This window comes from Ursus americanus, chromosome 9 (assembly GCF_024610735.1).
Source record: "Ursus americanus isolate L20-20 chromosome 9, mUrsAme1.1.p, whole genome shotgun sequence".
In the NCBI taxonomy this organism is placed as follows: Eukaryota; Metazoa; Chordata; class Mammalia; order Carnivora; family Ursidae; genus Ursus; species Ursus americanus.
In genome coordinates, this window is record NC_142135.1 from 74016975 (window position 1) to 74029079 (window position 12105).

The window sequence follows — 12105 nt, forward strand, 5'->3', positions numbered from 1 at the left end:
TTTGTGACCCAGTATATGGTCTATTCTGGAGAACGTTCTGTGTGCATTTGAAAAGAAGTATTCTGCTGTTCTGGGGTGTAGTGTTCTGTATATATCTATGAGGTCCATGTGGTCTAGTATGTCATTCAAAGCACTTGTTTCTTTGTTGATTTTCTGCTTAGGTGATCTGTCTATTGCTGAGAGCGGAGTGTTGAGGTCCCCTACTATTAACATATTATTATCTATATGTCTCTTTATTCTGGTTAAGAGTTGGGTTTTGTATCTCTCTGCTCCCCTATTGGGGGCATAGCTATTTATAATTGTCATATCCACTCGTTGGATACATCCTTTAAGAATAATATAGTGTCCTTCTGTATCTCTAACTACAGTCTTTAGTTTAAAATTTAATCTGTCTGATATGAGAATTGCTACCCCAGCTTTCTTTTGAGGTCCATTGGCATGAAAAATGGTTTTCCAGCCCTTCACTTTCAGTCTGAATGTATCTTTAGGTTCAAAATGAGTCTTTTGTAGACAGAAAATGGATGGATCATGTCTTTTTATCCAATCTGTCACCCTGTGGCATTTTATGGGGACATTTAGGCCATTCACATTGAGAGTGATTATTGAGAGATATGATTTTAATGATGTCATGTTGCCTGTGAAGTCTTGTTTCTATAGATTGTAAATTCCTGTTCTGTATTACTCTTGGGGCCTTTTTACTTTTATAGAACCCCCCTTAATATCTCATGTAAGGCTGGCTTGGTGGTGGTCACAAATTCCTTCAGTTTCTGCCAGTCTTGGAAGGTCTTTATCTCTCCATCAATTCTGAATGAGAACCTTTCTGGATAAAGGATCATTGGCTGCATTTTCTTCTCAGATAGGGCTTTTAAAATACCCTGCCAAGCCTTTCTGGCTTGCCAAGTCTCTGTAGACAGGTCTGACGGTATTCTGATATTCTTCCCTCTGTATATAAGGATTTTCTTCCTCCTAGCCACTTTCAATATTGTATCCTTGGATCTAATATTTGTGAATTACACTATGACGTGACGTGGTGTAGGTCTGTTCTCATTGATCTTGGGAGGGGTCCTCTCTGCCTCTTGGACATGAATGCTTGTTTCCTTTGCCAGATTAGGGAAGTTCTCAGCTACAATTTGTTCAAGTATGTCTTCTAGACCTCTCTCTTTCTCCACACTCTCGCGGATGCCGATGATTCTGACATTGGAACGTTTCATTGAGTAAGTAATCTCCCATAATCTACATTCTTGAGATTGGATTTTTTTGAGCCAAGTTTCCATTTTAACTTTCTCTTCTACCATCCCATCTTCCAATTCACTAATTTCTTCTGCCTCATTTACCCTGGCCATCAGAGTGTCTAGTTTAGACTGCATTTGATTCATAGCATTTTAAATTTATGCCAGATTCGCTCTCATTTTCATCCGTAGAGATTCTATATTCTCATTAATATTTTTGTTAATATTTTTTTCAAGCCTACACATCATCTTGACCATTGTTACTCTGAACTCCATATCTGACAATTTGGGTATATCCATATCCATCAGTTCTGTGGCACTGGCCCTCAGTCTCTGTTTCCTTTCTTTGCTGAGGGTTTCTCCTCCTTTTCGTTCTGATGAGGAGAGGTTGCAGGGATGCCCAGAGCCCCAATTATTGACCAGGACCCATGCAGTGTGCACTCGTTTTATAGGGACCTTAGGGATGTGGGCTTCTTGATTTTTCAGCTTGCCTTCTGGGGGAGGGGCCTGCAGTGCTGATACTCAGGCAACACTATTTGGGTAGAGTTGCCTCATCCCCTGCAAGTGGGGTTGGGGATGGGCACAACGTGAATCGGTATTTCCAGGATTTTGTTCTCTGGCATCTTTCCCTGGTGGTTTTCTGTGCCTCTTCTGAGAGTCAGAGCAGCAGTGGCCGTATCCTAGCCTCTGTCTCAGAACAGACAGATCGCAGTCCACTCTCCACTGAGCGCTCCTGGCCACTTTAACTCTGTTTCTGTCAGTGCTGCTAAAAACCCTTCAACGTCCTGGGTTCTGTGCCCCACAGCCGCTCTCCCAGACCTCACTTCCAGGGCTGGCACGTCTCTGTCCTTTGTGCTTCTAACACCACCAGCTGCCCCCCGTTCCCGAGCACAGTCCCGAGCTCTCTGTTTCAGTGTGGTTTATGCGCACTCTGGAGTGCCGGTTTTCTGTCTGGTCAGATGCACGCTCCCAAGCCCCTGGTTTCAGTCTAGTTTGAGTGTGCCCTCCGGAGCTCCGGTTTTCAGCATAGCTCCAGTGAGTGCTCCAGAGCTCCAGTTTTTAGTTTGGATGCACACATGCTCCTGAGCTCCCGGTTTCAGTCCAGTTCCAATGAGCGCTCCGGAGCTCCAGTTTTCAGTCTGGTGGCACCTGCGTTCCCAGGGTCACGGTCTCAGTTCGCTTTCTCTTAGGTGCTGGTCTGCGAGTCCGGCCCACTCCCCAGTACAGGTGGCTACTGCTTCCCGGTGCCCAAGCGTGGCGGCTCCCTCCCCCTTTTATTTATCTTCCAATATCTGTGCGTGGATTCACAGCTCCCTGCTTCATACCTCAATACTCAGCGCTGGAGATGTTCATTTGTAGAGATCCAGATGTATCTTCCTGTGTCTCAGGCTCATTTCGTGGGTGTTCAGGATGGTCTGGTCGATATTCAGCTTGACTCAGGGTACCAGCTGAAAAAGGTGTCCCCTACTCCTCCAACATCTTTTCCCCCTCTGAATAAATAAACTTTTTAAAGGGAAGTGGCACCCACCTGTACTAGTGTTACAGGAATTTTTATTCCCTTAGCGCCCACGGTTCTTGGTCACGCTGCTTCAAAGAATGAAGACAAAGACCAAAGAGTGGTGGGCAGCAAGGCAAAGTTCATTGAGCAATAGTACAAAGCCCCTAAATAGGGAGGGGACCAGAGAGGGTTGCTTTTTGGCGTTCAAATCTACTGGGTTTTATCAGTTATCTGGGTCTCTAAAATGAATTTGCACACAGAATCCAGTTTTCTCCCAGACTCTGATGATGGGTGAAATGCACAACCTTTGGTGTGACATGCAAGACTCTTCACACTTGCACCAACCAATTTCATTCACCTTACCTCCCTCTATTCCTCTTTAGAGCAATGCTTCCATCACATAAAATCCTTCCTATCACTTAAACATTGGGCAGTGCCTGTGGAGATTGGCTTCAGGAGCCTGGTTGGCTGAGAGAATCTACCTTCTACATCTTTGCACCCCATGTTTCCTTGGGCTGCTTCTGGTAATGATAAGTAAGTAAGTAAGTAAGTAAATAAATAAATAAATAAAATGGTGGGAGAGTAAACAGGTACATCTTTCCTGAAGGATAGTTTGATATGTACTAAAATTCAAAATATACCCAGATGTATTTTCCACTTCTGTGAATGTAACTGAAATAAATTATTGACAGGCAAATGTAAAAAAGCCTACATGTACAAGGATGTCTACTACAGTAGAGTAAATCATAGAGATGAACAGGAAATGTCCTAAATATAAATCTATAGAGGATTGGTTAAATAAATTATAATTTAATTATTTAGGTAAATATTATATGGCTACTAAAAATGATGGTGTAAATTATATTTACGGACCAATAAAGACTCTCTTTAACATAGCTTTATTTAAAAGAAGACAGGCTAGCAAATGGCATACTAGTTTTAGAAAGTCTTTTATGAACATATATATTTACATACCCATGTGTCTATATATGAGCACCTAACAAATGCGCAACAAGATATATATCAAATAATAACAGCTCTAATTTGTGTCTGCTGGACTTCTGCAAGTGCTTCTTTCTTTACATCTCTTACATCTTCATTATTTTCTGAAGTTTTGTTTAGATTCTGTGCTCCTTTCATTTCTAAAAGGAGAAGAGCCTTTAAAACAAGGAGCTGTTTTCCTGGTCTGTGGAGGGGTATATGGAATCCAGTCTCCATGGAGGCCAGACTTGTTAAGAACCAACTTCTGTCTGTTGCTGTGTTGAGAGCTGAGCCCAAGGCTCCAACCTTAACAGTTGCCAGCTCAGCCTTGGTTTCGAACAAAGGGCAGAGTTTCATGACTGGAGAGTGTTTATCTTCTTTCATATTTGTTAGTATGTTCAGAAACCTCAGATCTTCCAGCCTCAAGCTTGGAGGGCAGTGCTGAATCAGTTGACACTGAAACTTTGTTTGAGGCAGTTCTTAAAATCCAGGGTAGGCAAAATTCTGTTGATAAAAGGCATCGAATGGCTTGTACATTTTTAGCAAATTAGCACAGAAGAGAGGGGAGGTAAACTACAGGCCAACTTGACACATCAGAGCATATTAACTCATTTTACCCCAGATGAGTTGGAACTGGTTGATTTTTCCTTTTAATTCTAAAAGGACAATTTTCTTTGTGTGCTCATCATGACAGCCAAGTCCTATACTGCCAGATTTCAGTAGATTTATCTTAGAAATGTCTATGAACTAGGGGCGCCTGGGTGGCGCAGTCGTTAAGCATCTGCCTTCGGCTCAGGGCGTGATCCTGGCGATCTGGGATCGAGTCCCACATCAGGCTCTTCCGCTGTGAGCCTGCTTCTTCCTCTCCCACTCCCCCTGCTGTGTTCCCTCTCTCGCTGGCTGTCTCTCTGTCACATAAATAAATAAAATCTTAAAAAAAAAAAAAAAAAAAGAAATGTCTATGAACTAATCTAGATCACTATATAGCTCTATATAAAGCTAAAAATATTTAGAAAGTCTTTTCTAAAGACTTTGTATGTCACTATATATCTCATATTTATATATATATTTATTATATATTATATTTATATATTTATATTTTATATGTATTTATATTTTATGTATATTTATATATTATATATATATTTATATGAGATATATAGGGATTTTTGCTTTTACCACCCATGTAGTTTAAAATTTTTATTTTAACCAAACAATAAATGATATATGCATATGTAAAACATTCAGACAATGTATTTAAAATAAAAAGTAAAAGGTCTTGCTTTTAATTTCATCCCCATCCATTCACTCCCTGGAGGAAATCACAATGAAATGCTGTCTTTCCAGACATATGTGCCAGAATTCTTCTCCCACAAAACATTCAATGTGCTTTCAAAAAAATGAAAAACTCGATATTGTAGACATTTATGACTGCATGATATGGCACAGTGTGGGCACACCATCATTTATTTAACCATCCCCATGACAACTGATGTTCAGGTTGTCTCCATTTATCTTCCTTTAAAATTAATACTTAAAGTGCATCTTCCACATACATGTTTATGTAAGTCTAGAATGTTAGATGAGGAATTGTTGAGACAAAGGTATGGACATTTTGATGGACCCTGCTGGTACTGTCACGAATCAGCAGAATTTATGAGGCACTTTGGAGCACTTCACAACCTGGGTGGGAACATTTATTTCTCCCAACCTCCTCTTCTCTGCCTCTTTGAACATGCACGGGGGCTGATGAATGAGCACACCAGGGTCAAATTTGTTCACTGAACTGGGAACATGATCTGTATATTCAGTCCCTTCCTGGGGAGCTCCCAGAGCACAGACAGGCCCTCCTGAGAGGGACATGTGTTCCTGTAAGGACTTGCGGATCTGGACACTATTGAATGGCTTCTCATGACACATTTAGGCTCGATGTGCTGTTAAAATCAGGAACAAAAGAACAATGAGCTTAATGGAACTGCTGCTTCCCCTAAAACTATTTGCTACTTTAGTTTCAGATATCAGTCTTAGAATGTCACATTAGAATTTTATTTTAAAATCTGTGATAGAGAATCCTTTGTCATTCATAGGAAGCCTCTTCTGGGTGTGGGCAGAATTAAAATAGCAGCCTGAAAGCCATGAAAACATCAGCTTAACCCAACGTGCATGCTCCTGTCCTGATCAAACATTGGTGTTGGGGGGTTTAAGGTAGCAATCTCCCTGTGGCTCCATCAAGAGGAGTTGGGCTCCTCAGAGATCATTTTATAGTGTGTAGAGTTTTACAAACAATCCCATATGCTATAAATAATAAAGACTGGCTGACTTCTGTATTCCCACTCCCTGATATTGTCAACATTTTTGGTGACTACAATTTCAAAGCTTGAAAGTGTGTTGAAATGGAGAGGTGGATTCCAATTGTCTACTGAAGTCATGGATCTGAATAGATAATTGTTTAATTTGTTGCAGAATAACAACATCGTGTAGTAAAATCAAGAGTGCAGAAGTTGTTATAGTCGGGCCATTTCAGAACAGAGCCAGAGTGTTGGAGACTGATGGAGCAAACTCATTCATGTATAAATTGATTCAATCAAAATGTATATAACATCTAGTAGGTACTGTTCTACATGCTGGAGAGAAAGAGATAAAGTCCCCACTCTTGTGGATCTTCTCTTCCAATAGACAGAAGTGTGACAAATATGCAAAGAAATTTAGATCAAAAGTAGAGGACCACTCCTCTGAGATGCTCTGAGTTGATGACTGTCTCTGGAAGGAGGTACTCTCAGCTGGGAATATGGAGCACTAAGGCTGTCAAGGGATGGAGTGGAGTGTGGGCAACTCTGGATGTTTCCTTTGCTTTATGGGGATGAACTAACTTTTCCACCCCAACTAGCCTTACCTTGACTTTTGTCAGAGTAAAAACATGGTAGCTACAGTTCTTGCTTCAGCAGCACATATACTAAACATGGTAGCTAGCAGACAAGAAGTAGCACTCCTGGTACCTTGCTTTAATGGAGTCTCGACTGCAGCTGAAGTATCAAAAGCCAGTTACTCAGATGACATTGACCTTCCCAGCTGTGCTCTCAGTGCCTCATTTCCTGATGGAGCTATCAAAGGGCAAATGAGAATTCTTTTCTGGTCTCAGTGATAGAGATGTTTTCTTCTTCACACACGTCCCTTGTTTTTACTGATAATGAGACTCATGGACACGGACACTGGCTGATCAATTTATCCTTAAGTCTTAATTGTCTAGCTTCAGTGGGGACCAAACTATTCTTGGATTTGTACAGTGGAATGCAGATAATAACTTTGAATTGTTCCAAATAGGTTGGAACTGGGATACAATACACATGTGTATATGTCAATGGATCCAATACATATCTATTGACTCCATTCTGCTAGGGTTAGGATACAAGGAGAATCAAGGAATAATCTCTGCATCGAGTTACTTACCATCCAATGTGATTAAAAAGGTTATTGTAAGAAAAGCTGGATGGGTATCCACAGAGCCCAGTGCTTAATGTCAAGTGCTTCTTGTTCCAACTGCATGTTCAATTAGTGCTGTCTTCATTTAAATTCAAAGCTGTCATGTAATATGATAGGAAAAGGCACTTGCCCAGGAATCACAGAATACACACCCAGTAAATGTATTAGTCAGGACAGTATAGCTACTGTAACAAAGAATCCCCAAATCTCACTGGCTTAACAATGAAAGTTTTATTTTTTGTTCACATCAGAGTTCAGGGAGGGGCAGGTGTATGTATGGTGCTCCTATAGGCTCTGCCATCTTCTACTGCCTTGAAGATCATCCCTGAACACCCTGAATCTGGCTTGGGAAGACAAGGGAAAGAGAATGTAGGGGACTAAGCAGGAGTTTTATGGATTAGCATGGAGAATGTGAGTGTCTCTTCTGCCCACATTCTATCCAGAACTGAGTCACAGGGTCACACCTAACTTCAAAGGAAATTAAGAAATATATTTGCTGTGTACTCAGGAAGAAAAGGAAATGGAGAGCATATTGGCAGTTATTACTAGAGGAATCTTGCAGAAATTGCCTGGATTAAGCATCTGCTGCCTGTAAGAGTCTTTATGTTGTGTAGGTCCTATAAGAATTACAAAAGGAATTTCATACTATTACTCCTATGACCAAATTTACAAACTAGTTATAAGAATTAAAGACCCACACAAAGATCATTGTAAAAGAAGGCAGTATGTAATAATTGTTTGAAATGGGGAGATAGTATAAAAATGTACTTTTGGAATTATAGGGGAGAAAAATACTTTTTTGGACACAGAGAAGGCTGATATTTCCAACTCAATGTGAATTGGGTATCTCAAAGTCCACATGACCCAAAGCGACACACTAATGACTCCTCAAACTTGTTCTCTCTCTGCTACAATCACCTTGGAGAAGCTGTATCAAGTCGAAACCCTTCCTGTTCCAAACTTTAAAATAAGGACACTATCTCAAAGGATTATGGTGAAATTCATGCAATACATATTTATGTATTTATGAAGCCTCTGCTCTTATGCTAGTTTCTGTCCTAGGCACTGGGGATGCAATATTGAAAAAAATAGACAAAAATACCTGCCTCCACGGAGTTTAATGGAGTATGCGATAATTTATGAACTGAAAAATGCAATGCAAATGCTCATCTTCAGGCCTTCAGCAATACCTCTGTGGTCCTGGTGTGACCCTACCATGGGGGCTGTCCTACCTGGGTTGCTGGAAGAATCATGAGCCGTCTGCATGTAGATAGCTGCCACTGCTCCACACCAAGGGGCACATCTCCGTGTGGTCGCTATGGTGAAAGCTACCTGACAGCAAACTAACACCTGCGATTCAGATCATTAGCTCTGGTGACTTTTGATTTGAGCTTTGTATTTAAAGCCACCGCGGCTTGTCTTTAGCTATAGCTCTTCAATACGTACGCCATGTTCCTCCTAATTGGCAGACACAAGCCTCCAATTGTGCTGGCTTCTGCTGCTTTGGAAGGTAATGGCTTCTCTCAGATGTTTCTCCCATGCCAACCATGATGCTAAGGAACCCTCCAAATTCAATTACAACCCCCTTCCCAAATCCAAAACTCCCATCTGGCTGTTTTTGTGTGTTGTAATGAAAGACAAACAGGTAGAAATTTCCATTTATTTGCAGAGGTGTCATATCTTTTCATTGGGGGTTTGGTTCTAATATCCACACATAAAGTCAGCCAAAATTTCACGGGGACAAGATTGCCCTTGAAAGTCCCTTAGGAAGCACCTTGTTAGGGACCTATGTTGTCTCTCAGGGGTCCAACTCTGTGTGTTTTTCTATCCTTTTTGAAGTTGAGGGTCTGGTGGAATTGTCTCATGTTTAAAGAGGATGTTGACAGAAATGAAGGTCTTCAAACAGCAGAATCACAGTCAGGAAGCTTAGGCTGTGAGAACTCTAAGAAACAAGACTCCCAGAGAGGTCCCCAACTGCGGGCTGATTTCTCCCCTCCCCCACTCGAGTCTCTTCTGGCCTGGAGTGGGGTTCTGTGTTCATTGGGTGAAACAGGCAGCCTCTTCTCTCCACTGTTTAAATTTGCTCCTTCTCCAAAGGTCCTGTGGTTGAATTTGTATGAGCTGAGTATGCACACAGCACAGCACTCACTGCTGTCCCCTGCCTCTCCACTTTCTTGGAAGCTTCAGAGTTTTCTTGATTGGCTCCCAGGACACTTTTCAGAACTGAGTCCAAATTCAGTTAATGGAGTAAAGGTGGAGATTGCCCAGGTAGTACAAATGACTGACTCTATGAAGGGTGGGTGGTGGTTTTCCTAAGAAAATAATAGAAAGCTGAATGTTTTGGAAGTGGGGGAGATGAAAAACCCGTAGTGTGAGATTTGGGGAGAGAACTTGGGAGGATGATTTTTAGGATACACTGCTGTGTCTTGCAATGTGAACACACATTTAATGTCAGCAGATGGGACACTTGTTCCCCCAACGTTTGGTCCCCTCCCTTCAGTGCCCCGCTGGTGGGAGCACTGTATCTCTCTGTCTTATTGATATCCAGTGACTATTCAGGGCAATGAACTATGAGCAGAAGGACCGTGGTTCACCTCTGGGAGGAGCTGTGGAAGGCCACCTGCATTTGGGCATGGTCTTTCCTAACCCTACAGTGCCAGAACCATCACTTTGGAGGCCACCTGCATTTGGGCATGGTCTTTCCTAACCCTACAGTGCCAGAACCATCACTTTGGGCTTTGGGGTGAAGGTGACATGCAGGAGAGAAAAATCAACCTAGGACAGGTGTGTAGCTAGGGCCAAGTGCACTGAACATTTGTTGTACGCAGTGAGGTTCAGGGGCTATTTGTTACTGCTGTGTAACTTGGCCTGAACAGGGTGATACAATGCCTCTTTAAGAGATTTCGGGGAACATTAAATTTCTTCTCAGGTCTTTTTAAAAGCAGCCTGCTGTTTCTTTTGAATATGACTGGTTGTGAGTAGTCACAAATTAGCTCAGTTTAGTAAAGTTATTGTCAAATAAAAAAACAAATCAGAACTTAGGAGAGACTTTGTTTGAAAGCATTATTGCAAAGTGAGGGAGGGGAACTCTTGTAATGAGGGGGTGTGTGCTCTGAACAGGAGGTCAACGAGGGTCTCAAGGGTTAGGCAAAAAGGGCTTTTCTTTTATGGGGAGAAGTAAACAAGGCTAGAAAAAACCAGTCATAAGGAAGTGAGATCAAAGGGTGGCTTGATTGGACAATAGATCAGAGAAAGTCTTCTTTATACATCAGCCTTTTCTTCTGAAGTTCTGTCTACTGGCTCAGGTTGAGGATGAGCCATGGTTCAAGGACTCAGGGGAAAGAAGAGGATCTTAAATAAGTTTGAATATTCAAGCCTTCTGTTCTGATTGATCACGGAGGACAAATGTACAACTCAACACCTATGAGGCAATGATGGGAATCTGAAAAGTCCGTGTCTGGCCTTGTCATAGGCAAACAAGAGAGGCATCCGTGAATCTTATCTAAATCATTTGGGGTGGAGGTTCTTTGAAGTAGGCATTCCTCAACACAAAGTGGGAGGGGGTTGTTTCTTGACTGTCCCATCTCCAGGATCACAGGCTTAAGTAAAGTTCCACATTGTTATTAAAATACTTTTAGGGTTGAAAAGCATTTTAGTGTCTAGTCTAACCTTGTCATTATACTAATGAAGAAACTGAGGCCCAGAAAGATTTTCCCACCACATTCATATACTGGTTAAAGGCAAAGAGAAGAACATACTGGAGAGCTTCTGATACTTGGTACTATTCTTCTAAACATTGTGAGTATAAATACGGGATTGCTATGAGATGCAAAGTAGATAATTTTGAAGATTCTTTGGTAAATTGAAAGCAAGACATAAGATAAGCTTCCAGCATTTACAGTGGACATCTGTTCTTCATCTTGTCCTTCTGCCTCCCTTACCTCGATCTCCTGTTCTTCCAGAGCATTTACCTTCTAACATATTTTGTTTACTCATTGTGTGGGTTTATTGTCTGTTTCTCCGCACCGAAATACAAGCTCTGTGACAGATGGGATTTTGGTTTTCTATTTCATTTACTAATGCATTTTTAGGACTTAGAATCTTTCTTGGGGGTTAAGCATTTTGTAAATATTTATTGAATAATCTTGAGATAAAAGAAACCACTTCTTTAACATCAGCTCTTTGGTAGGTGTATTCAATCATCTGGCAAATACTGATGGGAAGACTTTTCAGAGTCATACATGTTCTTTCAGGATCTGGGAATTGAGGGGTCCCTCTGAGGTTCTAGAGGGGTAGCTTGGCAGCAACTAGTAACTGTTGAACAAGGGAAGTCTCAGGAGTGACCCCACAATGCAGAGAATTAACAGAGAGGGTGTCCCGCTTAGACTGGGGGTCAGGGTAGAACCCTCTGGGTGTCATATTGAAGCTGATGTTAAAAGGAAAAGAAGGGCGGCACCTGGGTGGCTCAGTCAGTTGAGCATCTGCCTTTGGCTTGGGTCATGATTCCAGGGTCCTGGGATCAAGCCCCATGTTGGGCTCTCTGCTCAGCCGGGAGACTGCTTTTCCCTCTCCCTCTGCCTGCCACTCTGCTTGCTTGTGCGTGCTCTCTCTCTGTCAAACAAATAAATAAAAATCTTAAAAAAAAAAAAAAGGAGAAGGCAGTCATATAAGCCAGCAAGATAAGCACTCCCAAGAACAGCCCAGGAGAGTTAAGCTTTCCTGATGTACATTTCCAGAATGCTTTGTCTATTTCTAAGTGCTTTCTTATCATTATCACTGAAAGCCTCTAAGGGTTAGGTTTTTGTTATCACAGGTTCTGGCTTATTAGAAAGGGCTTTAAATTATGCCTCCAGTCTAGAATTCTGTCCTTTCTGTTTATCTGAGTAGAGAACAGCTAACCTTTGGAATATCTATTTT